Genomic DNA, 12,576 nt, shown 5'->3' with positions numbered 1-12,576 from the left:
CCATCTACTACTTTAAGTGTCTCAGTTGCTAATTTAATTCCCTCAACATCACCCTATTTAATTAGACATCATCCCAGTAGACTCCTTTTGCTTTTGTTGACGTTCATCTTAAATCGTCCTTTAAGACATTCTCCACTCCTTTCAACTACTCTTCTACGTCCTTTGCTGTATCTGACAGAATTAAAATGGCATCGGCAATTTTCAGAGTTTTATCTCTTCTTCCTAGACTTTAATTAGTTTTCCAAATTTTTTCTTTTGTTTCTCTTATTATCTTGGACAATGTATAGGTTGAATAGCCGGCCGGTGTGGCCGTGCGGTCTAGGCGCTTCAGTCTGGAACCGCGAGACCGCTCCGGTCGCAGGTTCGAATCCTGCCTCGGGCATGGATGTGTGTGATGTCCTTAGGTTAGTTAGGTTTAAGTAGTTCTAAGTTCTAGGGGACTGATGACCACAGATGTTAAGTCCCATAGTGCTCAGTACCATTTGAACTATAGGTTGAATAACATCGGGATAGACTACAACCCTGCCTCACTCCCTTCTCAACAACTGCTTCCCTTTCGTGCCACTCGACTCGTATAGCTGCTATTTGGTTCCTGTATAAGTTTTAAATAGCATTTGGCTCGGTATATTCTACCCCTGCCACCTTTAGCATTTGCAACGGAGTCCATACAACTACTGAAAAGACTGCAGCCCCTCTTCAGGCACCATTAAAATTGTAGAATCATATAACACATATTTTACCAGATGTGACGTCATAAATAACCAGATGCTTGCAAAAGTACGTTTTCTTGAAACTGAGCATAAATTATCCAGACTATACCCATTCATTAATTGATAATAAGTGCACTTAGTGACATCCAAAAAACTTCAAACATAATTTAAAACCTTTCTAAACTTTTTCTCGCTTTCATGCTTAGCATCAGATATTTAACCCGTTAATTGATTTGTAAGGTAACCAGGAGTTTGAAGCTTTTTTATACAGGGAAATACGATTCTTTAACCCTTTCAGACCCAAAATTTTTTTGGAGGAAGAAAAATTTATCTTTATGTGGTAGTAGTCTTATGTGATTTTTTAATGATTTTAGGAGCAAGATTTATACAAAAATATGTACCCGTTTCCAAAACGTACTTTGTTCACTTGGCTTCACTTTAAGGACTAAAATAACTAATTGTGAAATATTGCCTATTGTAATAAATAGTAAAATGATCATTCAATAATTTCCATATAAAATAACAACAGCAGTATTCAATTCTACACTGGAATATAGCGAATCATGTATTCTGGTGGTCACGAGTTGCTGCGCACTGCTACATTGACTTACTGATATTTTTATAGTGATGCCCAACGGTTGGCAGGAGTTGCGCGTGATGAAAAGGATGAACATTTACAAGTGTGCAGCTCAGGTTCGCTTATGGAAGAAATACTTTTGTTGCAGCTAACAGACTGTAAAAGTTCATGTACACAATTGTAGCCAGAGGGTGTGAAAGGGTTAAAGAATAGGCGATTTACTACTTACTAACTGCCTGGAAAGAAGCACTGTCAGGTCAGAAGCCAAGTACATCGAAGAGGGTTTGGAATTAAAAGTAGGTGACACTGAAGCATAATTCAGGATCACCTGGAGCGTTTTCAACCGAATTTGTTCGGTTCCTGAGTTTTTATTTGTACAAAATACTGTAGGAGTATGATTGCCCACCATTACATCTACATTTACATCTACATCCATACTCCGCAAGCCACCTGACGGTGTGTGGCGGAGGGTACCTTCAGTACCTCTATCGGTTCTCCCTTCTATTCCAGTCTCGTATTGTTCGTGGAAAGAAGGATTGTCGGTATGCCTCTGTGTGGGCTCTAATCTCTCTGATTTTATCCTCATGGTCTCTTCGCGAGATATACGTAGGAGGGAGCAATATACTGCTTGACTCTTCGGTGAAGGTATGTTCTCGAAACTTTGACAAAAGCCCGTACCGAGCTACTGAGCGTCTCTCCTGCAGAGTCTTCCACTGGAGTTTATCTATCATCTCCGTAACGCTTTCGCGATTACTAAATGATCCTGTAACGAAGCGCGCTGCTCTCCGTTGGATCTTCTCTATGTCTTGTATCAACCCTATCTGGTACGGATCCCACACTGCTGAGCAGTATTCAAGCAGTGGGCGAACAAGCGTACTGTAACCTACTTCCTTTGTTTTCGGATTGCATTTCCTTAGGATTCTTCCAATGAATCTCAGTCTGGCATCTGCTTTACCGACAATCAACATTATATGATCATTCCATTTTAAATCACTCCTAATGCGTACTCCCAGATAATTTATGGTATTAACTGCTTCCAGTTGCTGACCTGCTATTTTGTAGCTAAATGATAAAGGATCTATCTTTCTGTGTATTCGCAGCACATTACACTTGTCTACATTGAGATTCAGTTGCCATTCCCTGCACCATGCGTCAATTCGCTGCAGATCCTCCTGCATTTCAGTACAATTTTCCATTGTTACAACCTCTCGATACACCACAGCATCATCTGCAAAAAGCCTCAGTGAACTTCCGATGTCATCCACCAGGTCATTTATGTATATTGTGAATAGCAACGGTCCTATGACACTCCCCTGCGGCACACCTGAAATTACTCTTACTTCGGAAGACTTCTCTCCATTGAGAATAACATGCTGCGTCCTGTTATCTAGTAACTCCTCAATCCAATCACACAATTGGTCTGATAGTCCATATGCTCTTACTTTGTTCAATAAACGACTGTGGGGAACTGTATCGAACGCCTTGCGGAAGTCAAGAAACACGGCAATTACCTGTGAACCCGTGTCTATGGCCCTCTGAGTCTCGTGGACGAATAGCGCGAGCTGGGTTTCACATGACCGTCTTTTTCGAAACCCATCCTGATTCCTACAGAGTAGATTTCTAGTCTCCAGAAAAGTCATTATACTCGAACACAATACGTGTTCCAAAATTCTACAACTGATCGACGTTAGAGATATAGGTCTATAGTTCTGCACATGTGTTCGACGTCCCTTCTTGAAAACTGGGATGACCTGTGCCCTTTTCCAATCCTTTGGAACGCTACGCTCTTCTAGAGACCTACGGTACACCGCTGCAAGAAGGGGGGCAAGTTCCTTCGCGTACTCTGTGTAAAATTGAACTGGTATCCCATCAGGTCCAGAGGCCTTTCCTCTTTTGAGCGATTTTAATTGTTTCTCTATCCCTCTGTCGTCTATTTCGATATCTACCATTTTGTAATCTGTGCGACAATCTAGAGAAGGAACTACAGTGCAATCTTCCTCTGTGAAACAACTTTGGAAAAAGACATTTAGTATTTCGGCCTTTAGTCTGTCATCATCTGTTTCAGTACCATTTTGGTCACAGAGTGTCTGGACATTTTGTTTTGATCCACCTACCGCTTTGACATAAGACCAAAATTTTTAGGATTTTCTGCCAAGTCAGTACATAGAACTTTACTTTCGAATTCATTGAACGCCTCTCGCATAGCTCTCTTCACACTACATTTCGCTTCGCGAAATTTTTGTTTGTCTGCAAGACTTTGGCTATGTTTATGTTTGCTGTGAAGTTCCCTTTGCTTCCGCAGCAGTTTTCTAACTCGGTTGTTGAACCACGGTGGCTCTTTTCCATCTCTTACGATCTTGCTTGGCACATACTCATCTAACGCATATTGTACGATGGTTTTGAACTTTGTCCACTGTTCCTCAACACTATCAGTACTTGAGACAAAACTTTTGTGTTGAGCCAACAGGTACTCTGAAATCTGCTTTTTGTCACTTTTTCTAAACAGAAAAATCTTCCTACCCTTTTTAATATTCCTATTTACGGCTGAAATCATCGATGCCGTAACCGCTTTATGATCGCTGATTCCCTGTTCTGCGTTAACTTTTTCAAATAGTTCGGGTCTGTTTGTCACCAGAAGGTCTAATATGTTATCGCCACGAGTCGGTTCTCTGTTTAACTGCTCAAGGTAGTTTTCAGATAAAGCACTTAAAAAAATTTCACTGGATTCTTTGTCCCTGCCACCCGTTATGAACGTCTGAGTCTCCCAGTCTATATCCGGCAAATTAAAATCTCCACCCAGAACTATAACATGGTGGGGAAATCTACTCGAAATATTTTCCAAATTATCCTTCAGGTGCTCAACCACAACAGCTGCTGAGCCAGGGGGCCTATAGAGACATCCAATTACCATGTCTGAGCCTGCTTTAACCGCGACCTTCACCCAAATCATTTCACATTTGGGATCTCCGTCAATTTCCTTCGATACTATTGCACTTCTTACCGCTATAAACACGCCTCCCCCTTCACCGTTCAGCCTGTCTCTGCGGTATACATTCCAATCTGAGTTTAGGATTTCGTTACTGTTTACGTCTGGTTTCAGCCAACTTTCTGTCCCTAGTACTATATGGGCGTTGTGATCGTTTATTAATGAGAGCAGTTCTGGGACCTTTCTATAGACGCTCCTGCAGTTTACTATTAGCACATTAATATTGTTATTCCTTGTTGCATTTTGCCTACTCCTATCTTGCCGCGTCTCAGGAGGCGTCTTGTCGGGCCTAGGGAGGGGATTCTCTAACCTAAAAAACCCCCATGTGCACTCCACACGTACTCCGCTACCCTTGTAGCCGCTTCCGGCGTGTAGTGCACGCCTGACCTATTCAGGGGGACCCTACATTTCTCCACCCGATAGCGGAGGTCGAGAAATTTGCACCCCAGATCTCCGCAGAATCGTCTGAGCCTCTGGTTTAAGCCTTCCACTCGGCTCCAAACCAGAGGACCGCGATCGGTTCTGGGAACGATACTACAAATAGTTAGCTCTGATTCCACCCCGCGAGCGTGGCTTTCCGCCTTCACCAATTCCGCCAACCGCCTGTACGAACTGAGGATGACCTCTGAACCCAGACGGCAGGAGTCATTGGTGCCGACATGAGCAACAATTTGCAGTCGGGTGCACCCAGTGCTCTCTATCGCCGCCGGTAGGGCCTCCTCCACATCTCGGATGAGACCCCCCGGCAAGCAGACAGAGTGAACACTGGCCTTCTTCCCCGACCTTCTCGCTATTTCCCTAAGGGGCTCCATCACCCGCCTAACGTTGGAGCTCCCAATAACTAATAAACCCCTCCCCCCGTGTGCCTGCTCGGACCTTGCTGAAGGAGCAGCCACATGTCCACTCACAGGCAGAGCGGGCGGTGCCACACGGCCAGCCTCCACATTGACCCTCCGCCTCTTGCGCCGCGAACGCCGCTGAACCCGCCACTCCCCTTGGGGAGAGGGTGGCCCAACCGCGCCCGGTACCCGCGAAGATGTCTCGACAGCAGGGACAGTGGGTGAAGCATGTAACACCTGGGGTGTACCTTGCGACGCACCAGACTCCCCACTGCCGCTACACTCCGAGGCAGCAGCCTGAAGACGCCTGACCGCGGCCATCAACACGCTCAGCTGTTCGCGAACAGTGGCCAGCTCCTCCTGCGTCCGTACACGGCAGTCACACATCCTATCCATCCTAAGGAAACAATTTACTGAAGAGAGTTAATCAACCTTTAACTAGACTGCTACTTCACTAAAGGCGGCTGCTTATTCACTAAACTGTGGTTGCTAGCCACTTCTTGTAGAAAACAATGAAAATAGCACTACCTGTCTCTGGACTGTATTGATAACAAACTCTAGCACTACTGGTACTATGGTTGACTACAGGGACTCTCTCTGACTGTATTCAAAACAAACACGAAATCTATGGGACACTATTAAGAGCACTCGAAAAATAAAGCTTCCTAAAAGCAAATACACACGGAAGAAGAAGTGACAAGTCAGAAAAATACAGTTAATACTTAAATTAAGGTAGCTCGCTGCACAGCAGACGTGAAGCAGGCGGCAGTTACGACGACACTGACACTGACTATAGCTGACTAAAGGGACTCTCTCTGACTGTATTCAAAACAAACACGAAATCTATGGAACACTATTAAGAGCACTCGAAAATTAAAGCTTCCTAAAAGCAAATACACACGGAAGAAGAAGTGACAAGTCAGAAAAATACAGTTAATACTTAAATTAATGTAGCTCGCTGCACAGCAGACGTGAAGCAGACGGCAGTTACGACGACACTGACACTGACTATGGCTGACTAAAGGGACTCTCTCTGACTGTATTCAAAACAAACACGAAATCTATGGAACACTATTAAGAGCACTCGAAAATTAAAGCTTCCTAAAAGCAAATACACACGGAAGAAGAAGTGACAAGTCAGAAAAATACAGTTAATACTTAAATTAAGGTAGCTCGCTGCACAGCAGACGTGAAGCAGACGGCAGTTACGACGACACTGACACTGACACATTACTAGGTGAGGGGGGGAGTGGGCAGGGGGGTAGGGGGGGAGAGGGAGGAGGGGATCGTTGACAAGCAGGTGTGAGTTAAAACTGTTTGGAAATGACTTGTTCGTATTTATTCCCTGTATTTAGTTGGCTTGGAGCCAGTTTAAAAGTGTGAAGTGCAGTGTGTCCCTTGCTTGAGTTCTTCAGCGCGCGAAGCAGATCGCGAGAATGAGTACTGAAGCGGGCCAATAATTTTGACACCATGTTACGTGACGTAATATCAAGCTACACAACTGAGTATCACTGGTAAATTTAACATCCTCTCTTGAATTCTATGGTGTAAAACAGAAGAAATCAGACATAGCATATATGTGCAATATATATCAGGAGGAGATGTAAAATGCATGCGTATCTGATCGAATTTAACGAAACTTGGTGCACGTTATACTTTATATACTTAAAGAAATACTGTGGGGGTAAAATCCACCAACCTCATATTTGGGTGGGGGTGAAGGATAGACGGGCTTGGATGAGGAGGAAGACAGAGAGAGGGACTTTGACATTAACTGACAAAAGGCACTGGAGAGACGTCCAAAGATATAATACAGTCTAATATAATATGGCAATGTAACATGTAAACAATATGTTGGTTGTTTCTTCTCTGTGTGAAATAGTTTTTCGGCAAAAGCGTCGCGTAATTTACTACTTGAAGTCTTCTGCACCATCGTAACTGCACCACTGTATGGACTGCCCCTGTCAATATATAATAACCGTTTTGAGTTTTGTGTACCCGTGTCTGCACTTCAACACCTGAATAACAGTACAGTGAAAATAAGGTTTAATCGCTTGGCCTTGCTGCAGAAACTACCAAACCTAAAACCATACGACTTGTAATACGTATAATTATTGGTCGGGATATGACGTAAATATTGATCTAATTGTGTTCATTACATCATCCTTAATCACCAATAGAAATATCTGGTGTTCAATGTGTTACAACAGACGTCTAGGAATGATTGACCACGTCATGGGGCACAGTTCTTCTGTCTTGTAGCTGTTCCTCGGCGCTTTCCAGCGGTTCTAGACGTCGTTTTATAGAATCCGTCGGTCCTGGGATGACGCGATATCATCTAGCTGTCAGTATCTACCAAGCAGGTGTACTGCATCTGTATATTATCTACTGCAGTTAATGGCTAAAGTGATTTTGAACAAGAAAATCTTAAAAATGATTTTGTCTAAGCGGAGAAAGGTATTTTAGAAGCACCGTCTTCCTGCTTTGGGAGGTCAGTTCGCCTTATTTTGAGGGACGTGGGTAGTCAATAGAGGGTGTCTGCCAAGTAACTGTGTCAATCTCAAGTCTTCTATGAACAATTGATTGTTCTACCAAGAAATTTCATACCAGAGCAAACCAGTCGTATACCTATCAATGACTAGTATTCATTCTCTGTCAGATGTTACTCCAGAAAGCAAAGCCAAGTGCAAATTTAAGTGTCAGATTTTCAAGCAAGAGCGTTGTTTCTTCACTACTAATTGATAAGTCTTACTACCCGCTTTCAACAAAGGTATTACTGCGAGAACATCCTCTCACACAGATACATATTTCGGGTGTCTTCCAGTTGAAACGTTAAGAAAGTAACTGCTGCCAACACCACAGTCTGGAGAGCTGCCGTAATAAGTACACTTACGTAAGTAAGCATCTAGATACAGGAAATTAGGAGCAATGTGGCGGTCTGAAGTCTTCTACCACCAATTGATTGTTTCACCAAGACATTTCATACCAGAGCAAGTCAGTCGTACAAGCACTAATGTCGACTACTAATATATTTATTGTGTTGGTAGGCCAGAAAGTAAGGGTCAGCGCTAATTCAAGTGTCTACCTTTTACGCAGAACCGTTCTTTGTCATTACTAGCCCGTAGATATTACCAACCGCTCTTCAACGCTGATATTACTGCAAGAAATTCGTCTGAAATAAAGACACATCTCTGGCCTTTCATCTGAAACGTTAAGAGTGTCAACTCCATTGTACTGTCACCATTAGAATCTGTAAAATGACCATAGTAACTAATATACAGATTGCTTCGGATTCTACACTTACCTGACCTAGGTCTACGGGAAACTATGACGCAAGGACTACGTCTAAGGAAGCTATATATATAGGTGCGTTTCAGTACTAAACGCAACCGGTTACAAGTTATCAACTCGTGCCAAATCAGTATGATTAGGAATATCTTGAAGCTCTGTTGGCAATATGTTTCTAAACTTCTCTAAGTACTGACGTAAGTAGATAAGAACTGTGTTGATAACTTGGCCCTAGTCATTTTTTTTCGTTTAATTTCTCTCCAAGGGGATATCCTTGACGCTTTCATGTCATACGAGAAAACCACAAGTGCCTCCCATTTGGTGGGGGGCGAGGGGCGAGGGGGGGGGGAGGCGCATTGTCAGATCGCCAGATGGCGAGCACCCCAGGAAGCTCAGTTTTCGTCTGGCGAACCCGCGGTTCATGGCCTAGGGTCTATCGAGCGCAGACAGTTCTCTGTAACCGTCAGATCTGAACACCTCTCAGCGAACATCGTGCTGTGTGGCGCTATCACGGGAAATTTGATTTAAGATCCTGGATCGTAAGTATGGCACAAAATTCAATAAAAACACATAGACCCCAAAATTAGCTACGTTCCGATGGGGAGGATGGCTGTGGAGACGGAACATTCGTTAGCTGGAAATACTCCCTCACTTCTCTCATCAGCACCTCAACAGCAGTCACATGCTGCGTTTAAAATATATTCCCTCTGCTTGGCCCACGATCTATGCCAAACAGTTCTCTTATTAACACACGCCGTGCGATCTGGGAACCTAGGGATCAAGCCAAGCGCCGCTGATAAAAATCCATTTGTTCTGAGAGAAGGCTGAGCACGTGATACAATAGTAGATTCTCAATATGCTCTTGCTGACATTATTAAATGGGAAGTCCTCGATGAGTAGCACTCTGGTGACCGCTTCTTGATCTACCATACCGACCTGTTCTCGAAATAAAGCCACCACGACGGGTGCTCCGTAAGTCAAACTGAACACCGAACGCCAGATGCGGTGCTTTTGGACACCTTAGAGCATGCAGGTATGGGTCTGTGATATAAACACGATGCACCACGCCACTGATTCAGCCAAGGCACGGTCTTAAGGTCACGTATGATGATGTGAGGTGGGCGGGCGACTACGCTTCAGTTCATAGCTCAACAACCGCAGAGAATTTCGCAAACTTACAGTTAGACACGGCAAAATGTTTTCGAGCAAGGAGAGTTCATGACAACAATTCGTGAACACTATAAATCTGTCTACTAAAACTACGTTTGTGACCAACGGGATGATTTGTTGGAGAGATCAGAAGAGCTCAGTGACTCCTACCTACCATCAGTCTTCTGACTCCTTTGATGTGACCCACACAAACTTCTCCTCCTGTACCAACCTTGTTTTCGCAGAGTAGACTTACATCCCAATTCTGCGATTGTATTCTGGATATATTACAATGTCATTCCTCTCCTTCAGTATTTTCCTTCTATGTATTCCTTTATTAGCATAACAGTTACTCCATGATTTGTTAACAGAAGTCCTATAATCCAGATTCTTCTTCTGGTTAGGTTCCTCTACACATTTCTTTCCTCGACGACTCTCCAGATAACATTCTTACTTCGTTTTATTTGTGACAATGAAATTTTTAGCATCCTTCTGTAACACCATACGCTTGGATTCTGTTCTGTTCGGTTCTGCCACAGTCTAAGATTTACTTCCATACAATGCCGTGCTCCAGATGTACAATCTCAGAAACTCTTTCCTCGTGTTAAAATATACATTTGATGCTGATAGATTCCTTGAAGCGAGAACTGTCATCTTTCCCTGTGCATTTGTACTTCATGTACCCTCCTTCCGTAGTCCGTCTTTTAGTATTCTCCAAAGGAAGAAGAATTCCTCCACTGTGTCGTCACCAATTATTATGTCGATTTTATCACTAATCTCATTTTGTAACGACACTGTTATGTGAAGATATAACATTTACCTACCGTCGCTCTGTTGCGAAACACAAAAGCACAGAATAATTTTTATTTGTGAGTTTGTTAATTTCAATTCACAGTCCGATCTGGGGTAATTCAGAGTATACGCCATTGTTCTGTTTGAATGTGAAACTTCCCCTTTGTATGTAAAGAATAACAGTGCGGGAAAAACTCTTACGTTATTTGATTTTCAAACAGCTGAGCTAAACTCAACCTACACAGTTTGCTATTTACTTATTCTGATCATCAATAAACTGACACAAAATATTTTAGCGCAACGCAATCTGACTTTGAATAATCCCTACAAAAGAATGGCCCTCACTAACAATAACTTATACCTTTCATGAATCACTTACTTCACAAAAATCTTCGTGACCCGAACTACTGCAACACAGCAAGCGCCAATATTGCCTGCTCAATAAAAGTTTCTAACAACTGAAAGCACTAACTACTGATAAGCATAGATAGCAAATGAATTATTTTGATAGAGAACAAACAATGTATTTATCTTAATAGCGTTGAAAAGTCATTATATATAATTTTGTGATGTCCAATTAAACAATTTCCCATTTTCTGACGGACACACGTCCAGATTGTCAAAACTCTGACATCTCTCTCCCCTCATCCACCACTGCTGGCGGTTCACATCCAACTGCCCAACGCTACGGACTGTTCTCATCCAACTGCCCACCACTACTCAAGCGAATTTTCCAACAATGAATCTAGCCAGCCACAGACTGCACACAGCGCAGGCAGCGATTTTCATGCGGGGCCTTACGTGGCGTCACCAACATAAAAACCTAAACAGCCTACTTACAAATCGTAAAGACATTTGTTAGTAATATGGGAAACTGTTTGCATAAATATTGTCATTCCTGTCTGAGCTCTTAATATTTGTGGATAATATTTTTTGTGTGATCATTTGTTTCTAAAGTTAAGCTAACTAGGAGAGTGGAATGTATGTTAAGGGAAACAAAGTACGTAAAGCCTTTATTGTAATTATACGAGAGCTACACTAGTTATGCAGAGACTTGCTTTGTCGTAACAACTTAACGAATAGTAGTCTGTGGTCATCTGTTCTTTGTGACAATTGCATGTGCTCGATGTGCAACTGCGAACATCCTGTGATGATTGCTGAAATACATATGGTGGAATATTTATAAAGTGGCTTCACTGGTATATGGATAGAATGTAAGAATAGGTGTAGCACTATCTAATAATTAACGTAATATGTCTGCAAAACCAGAGAATAAGAATATGATTTTTTTATGACACTGAACTGCGGTGTCACAGCAACAGCCCAAATAAGTGATAATTGCTTGCAAAGTGCAGTTTCTAACTAACATTTTGCGTTGAGATTCTGAGCCTACAGAATCAACATGACTATAAAAATAGAAATTTCTTTTATTAGTCATTTTCACAGACTTTCATTTAAAATTGCACTGACGGGAAAAAATCGCAAGATTAAGAAAGAGCTGTGCGACATAAACGAAAGTTGGCAGGCCTGTTTTTCCATCTTAAAGATAATGTCTATACAAATTTCACGCCAGTCACATAAGAGGCTCTCTAGTGGTCCCACTATGAGAATGCAAATAAGCGTATAATCTTTAAATATATGTACAGTCCGGAACCGCGCGACCGCTACGGTCGTAGGTTCGAATCTTGCCTCGGGAATGGATGTGTGTGATGTCCTTACGTTAGTTAGGTTTAAGTAGTTCTAAGTTCTAGGGGACTGATGACCACAGCAGTTAAGTCCCATAGTGCTCAGAGCCATTTTAACCATTTTTTAAATATATGCTATAATGGTCGTGAGCGTAGGTTACCTTTTTGATATTGGACGTGGCAAGTGGATGGTGGTTAAGAATGCCTTTAATGCGACAAAGAGACTATTTGTCACCACCGCAGTGGATTCGAATGGTGCCGTCTAGTAGGGCTACGAGAAGCTGGATGTTACTTCAGCGATACTGCAGAAAGACTTTCTAGGAATGTAGCCACTGTACATGACTGCTGGCTACGGTTGTCACGAGAATGTACGGTCGCAAGAAGATTGGGCTCCGGAGGCCACTTGGCACTACCACTGGGGAAGACCATTGCGTTCGGCATATGCATCGTACTGCACTGCAGCAGCAGGCAACAGTTGGCACAAAAGTGACACAACTGTTATAAATAGTTTACTTCGAGGACTGCTACGAACTAGACGCTCTGTAGCATG

The 12,576-nt window shown here is 42.7% G+C and overlaps 1 protein-coding gene across 1 annotated transcript in view; it reads right to left on the bottom strand.

Moving 5' to 3' along the window:
- LOC126174935 (protein yellow-like) overlaps positions 1-12,576 on the bottom strand; it is a 145,629-nt gene that overhangs the window by 21,970 nt on the left and 111,083 nt on the right. The gene's annotated exons all lie outside the window — the stretch shown is intronic.

Source organism: Schistocerca cancellata, chromosome 3, assembly GCF_023864275.1.
Source record: "Schistocerca cancellata isolate TAMUIC-IGC-003103 chromosome 3, iqSchCanc2.1, whole genome shotgun sequence".
Lineage (NCBI taxonomy): Eukaryota > Metazoa > Arthropoda > Insecta > Orthoptera > Acrididae > Schistocerca > Schistocerca cancellata.
This window is presented reverse-complemented; position numbering and strand designations above follow the sequence as displayed.